Source organism: Rissa tridactyla, chromosome 7 (genome assembly GCF_028500815.1).
Source record: "Rissa tridactyla isolate bRisTri1 chromosome 7, bRisTri1.patW.cur.20221130, whole genome shotgun sequence".
NCBI classification, from domain to species: Eukaryota; Metazoa; Chordata; class Aves; order Charadriiformes; family Laridae; genus Rissa; species Rissa tridactyla.
This window is the reverse complement of record NC_071472.1, coordinates 32,726,690-32,741,228: the sequence shown is the minus strand read 5'-3', so window position 1 is coordinate 32,741,228 and position 14,539 is coordinate 32,726,690. Positions and strand designations below refer to the sequence as shown.

At 39.3% G+C, this 14,539-nt stretch overlaps 1 pseudogene; it reads left to right on the top strand.

Moving 5' to 3' along the window:
• The window catches only part of LOC128912397 (aldehyde oxidase 2-like), a 46,803-nt pseudogene extending 32,926 nt beyond the window's left edge, over positions 1-13,877 (top strand).
• The last annotated feature ends 662 nt before the right edge of the window (positions 13,878-14,539 follow it).

Sequence of the window (14,539 nt, the reverse complement as noted above, 5' to 3'; positions counted from 1 at the left end):
TTTATTTGTTTATGAGAGTAAAATGCATGAAAAAGTAAATCCACATGGTTCATCTGTTAGTTGTTCATTCTATCTCTTGATTGTTTCTGCACAAGTTTGTAGAATAAAAGCTCAGAGAGACATTAATGTATTTCATCCAACAATGTTCTCATGGTAAAGAAACATTGAATCTAGGGATCCCAATTCATTTGATAAAAAAGGTGAAAAAAAAGACATAAATAATGGTTACATTTCACCAAAACCTTCAAAATAAAGTGCAGGCATTGCATTGAATTTCCAAAAATCTAGATCTAAATCTTGGGAGTTTTATTGTTTAATCTTGTCTCTGTCAGCTGAGACTCTAACTGACACCAGCAAAACGTAATCTGATTGCAAACTTCACAAATTGGCACCAAAGAGATCACATGGCCATTATTTCTCAATGTAGAATTAACAACAAATAAAAAGATGTCCTGGAGACACTGTATTTCACAACACTTCTAAGGCTCTACTGTTTGATCTCTGAGTGTTGGTAGCTGATTGCATGCTACAGCGAAATGCCTCTTTACAGAATTTCTAGTTCTCCTACATATCCACTTGTTCCTTCATAGGAGTGGATGGCTTGTATGGGATTGATTAATTTCATACCCATTCCTTGGGAAGTTATTTGTTCCCGATTTTACCATGAATGAGAGTTTGTCACTTCCATTCCTGCCTGCTTCTTGCATTTCCCCTGTTTAAGATAGCTATTTATTAACACAACGCTGCACCAAAGTACGAACAGAAAGTGAATCAGGTTCTAAGCCATCCTCTGGACAGCCTATGAGAGTGAATGGATAAGCAGTTGTGTCATTGCTCCATCAAAATTATATACTCTGAACATCAGCTTATTATTACCCTGTATGGATACATGCAAACAAAAAGGACTAGGACTACTCCTTCAGCTTCAGAAAAACAAGAGTGTAACTCTGCTATCGTTTGTTCTAAATGAAAAGTTCTGTAGATGTTCATAGTAGGAGATACTTGCCATCTGTCCAAAATGCCTTTGATTCCAGGTTCAAATTCTGCTCTGTCCTCTTATTGTGGATGAGGAGGGAATAGTATCTGGGGCTACACGTACATTATAACTAGACCCAGCATGTTCTTAATTCACCCAATTTCACGAGAAGAAAAATATGCTTTTCTGTTATTTGAACTAATTACTGTGATCCCTGCAGAACTGTGAATAACTACTAGCTCATTTAGAGTCTATCCTGTCTTAGAGCAGTGAAATCTGTTATTGTCAGACTGAAACAGAATTTCCACACCCTTTTAATAATATACTGATTCTTGTCAATTAAATCTGTCTTTGCCTTGTTCTTTTTCTTATGCACCTTTGTTCAGTGCAGTAAGACAATTACCAAGTTTCTGTGGCTTTTCTCTAGGCTGGAGTTCTCGTCCATATCTATATAGATGGGTCTGTGCTCGTCACTCATGGTGGAATTGAACTGGGACAAGGAATTCACACTAAGATGTTACAGGTGAGTGAGTTAGCATCTGAGGGTAAGCAAAATACAAGAGAGATAACTGAGCCAAAAGGAAGAAGTGCAATAGGCACGTTCTATAGACATAAGAATGCTAAGTTTAATATAGGGTTGTTGCTTCTGAGATATTGATGATGACAAAGCTTAGGAAAATTATAAGCTATAATCAAAGTGATCTTTCAAGACCCGGAAAGGAGATGAACATCTTTGTGGTAGCATCACTGTTATCAGGATACCTAGGGCACAGAGAGCACATGCAAAAATAACTCAATGGTTCTTTTCAGGGGGAGTTAAAGTGCTGAAAATTTAACTTTATAGTGTATCCAACACCAATAATAACATCAGTTAATTTTATGCATTTCTGGTGTAAATAGTGATAAAAAAAACTATGTGCCAAATTGGTCATTTTGGAGCTAAAATTAGGCCACTCCTTCAAAATGAGCTGAACGAACATCTGAATATTAGAACACTGTGAAACACAATAAAATGGGAACACAAACTAACCAAGCTATTTAAAATGAGATAGAAAATAAAATATACAGATAAGATTTGAAACTTCATGAGGGAGAATGAGTCATTGTTTTTTAAATTTGATTTAAAATTTTCTGCATGTAACTAAAAGTTATTTAGAGAGAGAAATTAATTAGAGGCAAAACATACAGTATTGTATTATATTGTTTTATCTTATCTTCTATTATCTGAATTTATTCATACAATATTTGTTTTACAGAATAATTGCTAAGGAAGACTTCTGCATTTGTCCTAGTCACAGTATTAATGTTGAATTAGGTCATTTATCTGTGTGTGTCTATAGAAAGAGAGATGAATGGCACAATGAATTCCTGACTTGAGATTGCATCTTCAAGAGGGACTGAATATCTTTTTGTTTATTCGTATTACAGATTGCCAGTCGTGAACTGAAGATACTGTTGTCATACATACATTTCTGTGAAACAAGCACAACAACTGTACCCAATGGCAAATACACAGCAGGATCAGTCGGAACGGAAATCAATGCAAGAGCAGTCCAGGTTAGACTTATTACCATTTTTTCACATAATCAGTCGTTCTGTTGAATAATGAACGTCCCTCTGAGGATTCATAATTTTGTTTTTGTTTTGAGAAGCTTTGAGTTCTTTTATCTCAAAATCTCTCTTGCTAGTTTATCTTACATGCAGAGCTTAAAGCAAGGCAAATTATGGAACACTGTTAAAAAAGTTCACTTTCTTTGGCTTTACTGTATAAGATTTACAAAATAGATTTTTTTTAGATTGCTGATAAACAAATTTGTTCTGTATCTAAACAATATTTAAAGGAAAATTTAGCATAAATTATATTTCAGGTACCTTTTTAATAATCATACTGAAACACCCTTATCCATTTAAATGCTTTGGGAACAATTCTGCTTTCATTTAATTTGTAATAAAATATTCAAGCCAGTTGTTTTCTATCTAGTAAATCAAAATAGGAGGAGAGTCAGGTCCTTTATCTTCTTTTTGTTGATGGTTTCAGTGATAGCCTGGTATGTGAAGACTTTAGTTACATTAAAGCAGATGCCAATGCCACTCTTTGCAAAGTGCTGCTTTGTAGCTGGCAGTTAGCAGTGAAAACTGTAGGTAAATGAACAGAGTTATGGCCCTCAGAATGAATTTAATTAACTTCACCAAAAAAGAACTAGTACTGCTTTGAAAACAGCAGACAGATTTGGGTTTGTGGGTTGTTCAATGATGCCCAACCTTCTTTCTCCCTGGGATGCTTGCCAAATCCTTTGGAAGCATCTGTACCCTATATGAAAAGAAAATCCTAACGGCAAATGGGAAGACTGGGTAAATGTCTCTCTCTGTTTCTTACTATTAGATTATGATCAACCAGTTTGTGTAGAGTGAAAGCTGCCATTCTTTTGGAGGGAGAAGGGGCCTCCTTGTGTGTGGTAAACTGGAGGAGAGGAGGAGAGGAAACAGTGTAAAAGCAAGTGGTGCAACACAATGTCCAACTTCAGAGTCTTTGCAATGTGTCCTTTCCTAAAGACTCATTCAGAGCACAAGGGAACATAAAGCTTTTACTCAGGGTCCTTTTTCTTCAAAATGATTTTTTAAAGTTTCACTTTTAATTTTCTCTCTTTGAGCACACCTTTTGCAGATCAGAGAGGCTCACAAGCAGAGCATCAGCCTTTCAGCTACTGGCTATTTCACGTAAGGAAAACTATTAGTCTTTTTTAATTTCTTGTCATTGGAGGTGCTACTTTTTCAATAAGTTGCAGGAAGGCTAAAAATGTCCCCATTCAGCCTTCTCAAGGCCATATCAGATGCAGCACACAAACAATTGGGAAGTTGCCTGGACCAGAGACTGCAGTGTTTAGACAAGAGGAATTCTTCTCTTCAACACATACTGATTTCAGAAGCACTTGATATTCTTGGTTGGCTAGTTTGACTGTTGATGCACAGAGTCTTCTCCAAGTTCAACTACGGTAGGACACGGGAGGCCCACAAGGAATTTTGCAAACCATCATGGTTTGCAACTCTCCTGTCCTCCCAAACCATCCCACACAACATATATTTATCAGTGCTGCTACACCCTAGATTGTCTTTGACTATAGAGATCCTACGAAAATAGTTAGCTTAGAAATTTTATGATATATCCTGTTATATGATTCCTGTGGTGATATCAACAGTGAGGACAAGGATAGGCAGAGGGGGGCTTCTTGATCAAATTCATCTAATCTGAGGGATGTTCTTATTTCTTCCAGAGGATATGTTACAAACATGAACTGGGACACAAAGAAAGGCCATGCATTCCCGTATTTTCTCTTTGGCGTTGCATGTTCTGAAGTAGAAATTGACTGTTTGACAGGACCCCACAAGGTAATGTCAAACAGTACAATGAACTGGAAGAAGTGTCGGGTGAATTTCCCACCATCATTACATTCATATGACAATTTTTTTCTTTTGCTTCTTTTGACTAAGAACAAAGACATAGTCTATTGGATGTACCCAACAAAATGCCAGCAGAACAATACATGGCTATAGTGCCCTTTACAATATCATTTGTTCATCCTGTTCTTGTGATAAAGTCTGGTGTTAACCATAAGAATAAGAAATACTATGAAAACAGCAGAAAATAAAGGAGGTCTAATGTTTCTACCATATATGATGGCTTTGAAATTCAATTAGATGTTCTGAACATCTCCCTACAGGTCTTCAACAACAGGACCATATAATTAGTTACAGTCCCCTTTTTAACAGAGTTACATTTAAAACAGGTGAAGACAGTGTCACATATCATGACCTGTTGCAAAGCACAGATTTAGCACAGAAATAGCTCTCAGCAGCATTGTATAGACACCACTGCAATGTCTTCTGGCTACTGGGGAAGCACATTTGGCTACAGTGACTGACAGATATCTAGTAGCCCATGTTGATTGAGACTCCAAAATCACTAAGGTCTGTGAACCCACCAGGCTGGGATTTAGGAGAAGAAGCCACTGGACCTTGTATAAGGACAGCCCAGTAGACATCCTTCCCTGTCCACTCCCTGAATTGAGTCACCTGAGTTCAGGTGACTGTGCTTCCACACTCATAAAAAAGCATAGGAAGTGGCTAAATATCACTTCAAGCAATTCAGATTCTATAAAGAACAAGCAACAAAGCCATTCTTGAATTCATGATCATCCTGTTACTCATGGGATATGCACGTCATATTCCAAGTTTCAGACAACCACCAGAAATGCATTATCTAGATAAACTCTCCATCAACACAGCCTGTCTCAAGTAGCTTTCATGTTTCAGAATAAATTTATAATACTTGTGATGATACATCTTTCATGGGTGAGACTATATATTGTTTAGGATCCCTTTGTTGTTGCGTATTTTAAATATAACTTTATAACACCTTTTATTTCTTTAACAGAACATCAGAACAGACAATGTCATGGATGCCTGTTTTAGCATAAATCCAGCTATAGATATAGGACAGGTATGAACTTACGTAGTTTTGCTTTATATTAGATGTTAGTGAACATTCCTCTTTGTGCCTAAATGATTGCTGTTATTGGTCAATTTAATAGCCACCAAAGCCTATGAGACACTATCCATTAACACTCAAGGATGATGGATTGACAATGTGCTAGTATTTGTTTTTATTTGCAGCTACAAATAATACTAGGTTAATTTTTCTACTTCTTGTTCATCTTCTGCGAAGTGATGAGAAAAGGAGATCCAACAGACTTTGTAAATGTCTTGCAGGATTAGCACCCCAAATCTCCCTATGACCTTTTCCTGTTCAATTTGCTCTACCCCGGAATTACTGATGAGGGCTAAATCTTAACCAGCTGCAGAGCACTGTTGACTTCAGCTGTGGTAGTAAATTCAAATGTAATGCAAAATCCTATTGCCATAGAACTGACCTTTCTTTAAAGGTCTGTTATATCCATAGCTTTGTACTATGAATTCAACTACCTATACCTACAGACAAACTGAATAGTGACAAAAGCGGTGTCACTCACTAATAGATTGCAAATAAGAGAGTGGCGGTGAACTCACAGTGTAAAAAGTATTTGTAATTTCTTTTCAGAATCAAAGGAAAAGCTCCTAAAAATATGACCTAAATTTTAAAGCTTCTCTTATCCTGCTTATTTATCCTACTATAGGCTCATCCTCAAATACTTGTCCTTTGCCTAAAAGATTACGTTTATTTTGCACATTCAAGAATTGCCAAATTTGCCAAATCATTCTTTCTTAGCAGTTCAATTCCATGTTCACCTTGCACCAGTGTTTACATCACCACTGTCATAGGCCAGGTGTCTACTCAGCAGTTGTTCCTTCCTACTTTAGGTTGGCCTCTTATAACCTATCAGCTATTTGTGTATGAGATGTTTTTCTCTAGAATAAATTTCATTAGCTATCTGCAAATCTTTTTAAGCAAATAACAGATTGAGCAGGCTATTTATATCATAGTCCCTGGGCAAATATCTCATCACTGGAGTTCCTGTGGGCAATAAGCTTGAAGTCAGTGGATTTGACTCAACTCTTAATTTTGCCAAAGCGAATCAGAGGTAACTGGACTGGTTACAGTGAGTGTAGCCAGGAATAAGGAAGAGTAGAACTTGAGCCAATAAAAATATTTATATAAGTCAGATGAGGACAGCTTGGTCCTATTTTGGTCTATGTTGGCTAATATCTACTTTTGGAAGGAAAGATGCCAATTCATGTGTAATCTTAGAAAGTAAGTCTAATTGTATATATGTTTTTATCTTTTAAAATGGCTGAATGAGATGTAAAAGTTTACCTTTTCTTTCTTTGTTCAGATTGAAGGGGCCTTCGTTCAGGGAGTTGGTCTTTATACAATAGAAGAATTCTACTTCTCCCCAGAAGGAAAACAACTCACTCTTGTCCCAGATACATATACAATCCCTGCCATCTGTGACATTCCTGAGCAGTTCCATGTCTATTTACTGCCAAATTCATGCAACTCAATTGCTATCTATTCTTCCAAGGTAAACATGCCAAACTTACTGCTTGCAAGCACACCAGGTGATTCTGCTGCAAAACTGTAAGTGACTGTAGGTATGGTAGACTTTCCCCCCCAAAAAACCAAAAAAATAAAAAATTCCAGTTTCAGCCATGGAACAAATTGTACTTAAATGGTGAAACACTGATGTTCTGACGTTTTTGACTAATTTTCTTCCTGTGATTTATTGGTATTACAGTAACACTTAGAAACCCTAATCCAAACTGAAACTTTTTTGTACCTACATGTTGTGCTATATCAGAAGTGAGAGTCCATCTTAAAGAGCTTAAACTTCCTAGACAGTAGAAAGGATGGAAGAAAGAAATATTATAATCCTTTTTAAAGGCAGAGAAGTCATGACACAAAAGATTAAGTGACTTTCTAGAATCTCACAGGAAACCTATAATAGGTATGGGAATAGAGCCCAGTTCTTCCATTAACCACGGCAGAGCACCATTCTTTCTGTTTTAAGGGTACATCATCCTCTGAGGAGGCACTCCATACTAGAATTGAGCACTGTTCACAGACTCAAAATTAAAAAAAAAACATAAAAAAGCACCTCAAAATGGGAACTTTGAGTGGAGTGTAGGAAGAGGAGTGGAGTTTGAAGAGGAGTGTTGGCCTCTGGCTACTAAAAGACAGAAATGACCACTGTTCCAGCCTCGAATCTAAAGCAGGTATGACAAAGTGTCCTGGTTCAACCCCAACAGGTAGCTCAGCCCCACACAACTGCTCACTCACTTGCCCCGGTGGAATGGGAGAGAGAATTGGAAGGGTAAAAGTGAGAAAACTCGTGGGCTGAGATAAAGACAGTTTAATAAATAAAGCAAAAGCTGTGTGTGCAAGCAAAGCGAAATAAGGAATGGAATTGATTCTCTACTTCCCATTAGCAGGCAGACATTTAGCCATCTCCAGGAAAACAGGGCTCCATCACGTGTAGTGTTTACTTGGGAAGACAAACACCATAACTTCGAACGTCCCCCTCCTTCCTTCTTCCTCCCCCAGCTTTTATTGCTGACCATGACATCATACAGTGTGGAATATCCCTTTGGTCAGTTGGGGTCGGCTGTCCCAGCTGTGTCCCCTCCCAACTCCTTGTGCACCTCCAGCTTACTTGCTGGCAGAGCAGTCTGAGAAGATGGTGTGTAAGCACTGCTCAGCAATAACTAAAACATCCCTGTGTTGTCAGAGCTGTTTTCAGCACAAATCCAAAACATAGCACCATACCAGCTACTATGAAGAAAATTAATTCTATCCCAGCCAAAACCAGTACCCAAAGGAATGGGAATTTCCCGAAGAAAATCTGGCCTTACAAAGTGTAAATGAGTAAACAAACTCTTCCACATGAAGAAAACAGATAGAGACAAAGGCCACATTTCTTATCACAATTAGACAGCACAAACTTTATCCATGCAAGAGGGGCTAAGGGGGTGGTGAGGGTGAGTGTCTGTCTGTCTTGTTTCATCATGCAGAATTAATTCCACTTGGATATAGAAAAGCTAGTTTATGTGAGAAGTCATGAATTATTTCATGGCTTTATAACGTCAGCACTGAAGTCCCAGCAGGAAGCTCTTTTGATAGTATAGCTGTATTGTGAATTTTAAAATGATACCCATCATCCAAAACCTGGTCCTTGGATCTTTTTCTGATTTGAAAGTTCTCAGAGATGCAAGGAAAATTGTTAAATCCAAATATACTGGACTTGAACAAATACACTGAATCACACCAGCTCTGTATCTCAGATAACTACAGTGGAGATGTGCCGATTTAACTCTCTGCTACCAGTTTCTACAGCCAGTCTCTCCAGCTGCCTCTTTCCCCTGTCAGGGCATGGGGGAGGCTGGATTCTTCTTGGGCAGCTCAGTGTTCTTTGCAATAGGAGATGCAGTGGCTGCTGCACGGAAAGAAAGAGGACTGCCCCTGAACTTCACACTGAACAGCCCCTTGACTCTTGAGCGGATTCGCATGGCCTGTGATGGTGTCTTTACTGAGATGGTAAGGTTGTTTTCATTTCTTTCGTGAGCTAGCCAACTATTCAGTTCTCTTTAATCTGAATGGACTGTGCACGTAGACTAATCGGTGAGCCAAGTCTCTTTTCCTCAACATACCACAATTAGCAGAGCTTTGCACTTTATTTAATCAGTGGCGCTTTGCTCAGCTGTGTTGACAGAGTAACATGAACTGAGGAACCTGTGCTGTTTCTTCAGTGGTAATCATTCAAATTTATGTACCTCCTTTAATCTAAAAGCCCTTGAAAGCAGATGGTTCTGACATACCACTATCTTCTAATAATTTCCCTCTCACACAGATGAAACAGGTACCCACAACTGGTAGTCGGTGCCCTTTTATTGAAATTTTCCCCACATTCACTGAAGTTATTTGGATAACCATCTGCGTGCTTTGCCTCTGCTTTCTTCAAAATGAGAATGGCAAGAAAATGTACCCTCACCCTTGCAGTTCTCTGTGTCTTTCTTTCCAGAGTAATGCCTTCAGTCTGCTCTTCGTGTATCTTGCACTTCCCTCACTAGAAGGGGCTGGCAGGACAGAGCAGTAGCCTGCTGGAGAGGACTTATTTTTGTAGGAGTATGATGCAGGAGCCAACTTCCCTCCCCCATCTGTCCTGGCCAACTATGATCATGCAAGAATTTCTTCAGAAAGGAGGGCAAGATGGGAATGGTGACATTGTTTTCTGAATTAATAGCTTTAGCCACTCAACGGGTTTTCCATCGTAGTCGTCCTTTTGGCACTGTAAAAGTAGATGTATCTGCAGTAACTTAATACATTGTCACTTGCCCAAAATTTCTATTTATAAGTTGAAGAGAAAAAGAAAAAAAAGGAATACAAAAATTAAAGTAGTAAAGCATAGGAGCGATTATCAAACAGATAAACAGCAAGAGTTTAGCAGCCATTCTCCCCTCAATCCATATCCAGTCAGAAGGCAAACTGAATCAACTGTTTGGGGGCCTGGAAAATAGGAAACACCAGACCAAACTGTGTCAAGGTCCATTAATTAAAGCTTTCAACATAAAAGCTTTTCAACGCAGATCTGAGTTTGAACAACTGTATTGTACCCTAGGCTGAAAATTTGTCTATGAAAAATGACACAAGTTGGGTCAGGTGAACCTGCAGGCCCATCTGTCTTCCAATTGTAGCCAGCTAGCGAGCCCCTGACCTCAACCTGCCTGGAGGATGGGTCTGTGAACTCCACATCCACCCCACTTCTGCTTCCTTCTGTGCAGGATATCCAACGGTCAAGTCTTTCACAGTGACAAAATTTCTCATATTAAGATAAGCCATAGCCAAGATCAAGAACCTTTGTGGGCTAGGTGTTGTGCAAACATTTGGTAACAACTTAGAATTTAAATAAAGGTGAAGTTGTTATCCAGTCATCAGGAGTTGATCTTCTATCTCCAGGAATGCCCTCAGAAATGTAGAATTTCCTTGCAAACACCATGGCCTCCATGATTTAACGTAGTCTCATTAAACCATGTTGCATAATGGAACTTCGTATGTCAGTTCCTCTAATCTGAGCCTTTCAGGCTGTGAGCTCACCTGTGCTATGGAGATATGCACTTAATTACCTGTTCAATTACAAGTATGTCACTATTGACTAGAGGTAAATTCATTGATTTCACAACCTTTTATAACATGAAAAAGTGGGGATTTGTGCATGCAGTGACATTTAAATGGCTTGTAAGGAACATGCATTTATGAATTACAGCAAGTTTTCTTTCCCCTTAGCAAAATGATATTGTTTTCTTTATATTTTCTTTCAGATTCCAAAAGACAAACCTGGAACCTATAAGCCATGGGCCATCAATATAGATTAATACTGCTTTCCAAAGTATCAAACAACCAGGTGACTGCTTCAGCCACTCACTGACTGAAAGCATTCCTGCAAGAAAGAAGTAGAACTGTAACACACAGAGAGATATATATGTATATGACTTTGTAGAGCAAGATATAAGCACCAGTTCTGTTGTCCTGCCAAGTAAGAGACCTCCTATTTTGAAACATAAATTTCTTTCTAAATCAAATTGTCATCCATGCTACACTGGAATAGTTCTGGAGTTACCCAATGAACTTCAAAGAACTTGTATGCAATTTTGAAAATATTTGCAACGAAGAGATCACAAATAGTACCATTTTGCCACTTCTACATCCAGTCTGAGATTCACAACAGTTTTTATCCACTCTTTCTGTTCTTCTAGTACATGAAAATCTCAAAGATCAGAATTAGGCACTGTACAAATTAGTGATAGGCAATGTATCAATATTACAGTAGAACAGAGATTCTAAACGTACATACTGCCAAATGTTTTCTAGATACTGATATATCATTACTACCGCAGCAACACTCCACTATAGCTCTTCACTTCCTGGTGGCCCATCTCAGGCCTGTTCCATACCATTAGATCTCTCTGGACTGCTATCAACTTTGACCTCTCTCAGAGCTGGAGTATAATCACTGCCATTCACTGTATTGTTAGTGCTCAGTCCTCCTCTCCTTTGCCTTACCCACAATCTTGCTCCTTCTTTCCAGCAAAATGGTGAAGTAGAACATAGCTGATGTATTCATCTGTAGGTAAGGAGAGGGCACAAGGTGAGGGAGATGGACTGGAGGTAGGAAGGGTTAAATAGCAGCACAGGTTCCCACTACCAGCTTTGAGTGAAGTTCATAACAGAGGTGAGATTTCTGGGATAGCATAGATCAGTGAGCAAAAATATAGGGGGACAGACCACCATATCTGTAAAACCTCATGGTCTTTTATCTAACACATTCATTTAGAAGTGGGGTTGCCCACTGCAACCATCAGGAGGCACGTGTAACACGTGCAGCAGACGACTGAGATGAAAGTGGAGGGGAGCAGGGCTGAGAGGAAACAATGACAATAGAAGTTCATTATTAAAAATGGGTGTGTCAGCTCACAGTTTAACTCAGCTGTGACAAACAACATTACTGACACTCTGACAGACATTGTTTTAGAAAGGAGGTTTTAAGGTGATGCAGTGGCAGCTGTATGAATCTTGATGGATCATTTCCCCATGAGGAGAGCAGACTGAAAAGCAAGTGCAAAGGTGTTTGAGAGGGAGAAAAGGAAATGGCTGAGCTGAGCCAACACAGGTATACGTACAAATGAATATTCAACTTCCATGTTTGATAGTTCAGAGCAACAAAATTAACAGTAAGAATACATTTGACAACATCATTGTGTACCCAAAACACTAGCGAAAGAAATTACTCTAGAGATACTCGATAGGTATTGCGTTAGTTCAGATTCTGTACTCATTTACAAAAACATAAATCTAGACTATTTTAATTTCTTTTTAGGTTGAGAGTACAGGCTTAAATTAACATAATATAGAAGAGAGCATGGCCTGCACACACCCTCAAATAAGTCATATTTAATCTAAATCCATAGAGGTACAACAAAATTTTATTCCTTTACAAATAAATTAATATTATAAGTAATGAGGAAATTGCTAGCTTATGTTGGTAAAATTTTCCTGTTAATTTCTATTGGTAAATTGTGAGAGACTACAGCTAATGGGAAAAGCTCAACTGGCAATATGCTTTGCAGTTTTGTAATACCAAAGGCTTCAAGGAGCTGACAGCAGGAACTATCGTGTCTTTTGTGTTCCTTTCCTTAAAATGCAATTTTCGTAATCTGTGATTTATCTTCTCAGCTTTTTATTTAATTGTGATTTAGACAGATGCTCTCATTTTTGAATGAGTACCAAAGCAATCAGTGCCCTGGGTTTAGAATGAATAAACAAATAATTGCAGATATTAAGGTGAAAATCCTCCCTCTGAATGCGAATACCCCTTAGCGTATTTTTGAACGTGGTATTTTGGGGATTTCATTGGGCTGTTGACTGGAATTTGCTTAAATATATCTTCAATAAAACCAAACTTGTAAGACACTGTCCTGCTTTTTCGGGGAGCAAAGAGCTAAGTTGCATCTCTTTTCCTGTGTCAGCGTGGAGAGTATGTTGCACGTTGTTATATTCAGTCTCGTAGACGTCTCCAGTTCCGTGCTGCTGGGTGAGTTTGGCAGCGTATGTTTTTTAGACAGTACTGGAAGGCCCTACACTAAATACTGGTTTTGTTTCTGCTGCTGCTATTAGACAGACTGCTCTACAGCCTGAAGACAGGGTGAGACCTGTTATTATAATTGCTAGTGAAAGAACCCGTTTTAACTGCAGTAGAGAAGGCCTGCACTTCTGGATCTACGGAACATTGCTCTATGTCACACGTAAGTAGTTTTTAACTGATAATTGGCTAGAGTACACAAAGTCTTTATACAGTGATGTCATCATCAGGATCTGAGGAAAGAAATTATTACAACTGTAATAGTAAATGTAGGACTAATAGTGCAGCAGGTATGGTATCGATAAAGGTGTGAGGTTAAAATTGTAAAGTCTCATGAGTTTTTTTTAAGTTCCCCACATATGAAAAAGAGAGACCTAGTAAACACAGAAGCTCTGATAACTGATAACCAGGCTTATTTGGAGGAATGCACAAATGAAAGCACAGTCAAATGTGTCTTTTGGAACCAAGTGCTCTTTAATGCATATAGCGTATATATATTTGTACAGCACCTAACATGAAAGCAAATCAAGATGCTAATAAAGAACAGATATTCTGGGCATAACTTTAACACAGTAGTCATGTTTCTGATCCCTCTGATACACACATCCAGTAAATTGTCAAATCTGAAACTGGAATATCCAATCCATTTGAAAGTGAGAACAGAGGCTGCGTGAGCAGATTTTCTGCCAGTTACTCAATATCTAAATGAACAAGAAAAATGGCTTTGCCTAAAGCTGGTTTATGAGCCTGATTTTTCTAAGCTTAATCAATTAAGACATCAGCCCCTCTAAAACACAGTCAATTTACCTTGGCAGGAAGCTTTATAGCTCTTGGTAAAATAATCCAATGAACGGGAAAGAACATAATATATTGACTGGAATTTCCCCTTCAAAAGCTGTGCTTCTGCTGAACAAATTATTCTAAGACGAGGAGTGAAATCTTAAAACACTGAAGCCAATAGCAAAACTCCCTCTGATGTTGATGGGCCCCAGTTTTCACCCCGGGCACCCCCAAGGTTGTCCTCCTCGGCACCCCAACCGATGCGACGCGTCGTTCTGCGTACTGCTCTTTGCCCGACGGCACGGGCCTCCCGCTTTTATGCGTCCCATCAATACGCTATTGAATACGTAATGACTACCTCGTAAAAGACAAAAAACCCCAAATTACATAATTTTTGGCGCAGCTCGGGAAACGGCCCGCGCGCGTTGACTGCAGCCGAATTGATGAAACCCAACGGTCCCACCGCCGGCCACCATCGGCCTTCGCACGTGGCGCGGGTGGACAGTGCGCAGTTCCACCGGACACCGGCTTGTTACCGACCCGCTTCGCCTCGGAGGGCAAACCCGGCCGCGGGGGCCGCCGTCCCGCGCCCCCGGCGCGGCCCCGCCCGTGTGGGGGGGTCCCGCGTGGGGCTCCTCCCGGGGGCGCCGCCTCCTGC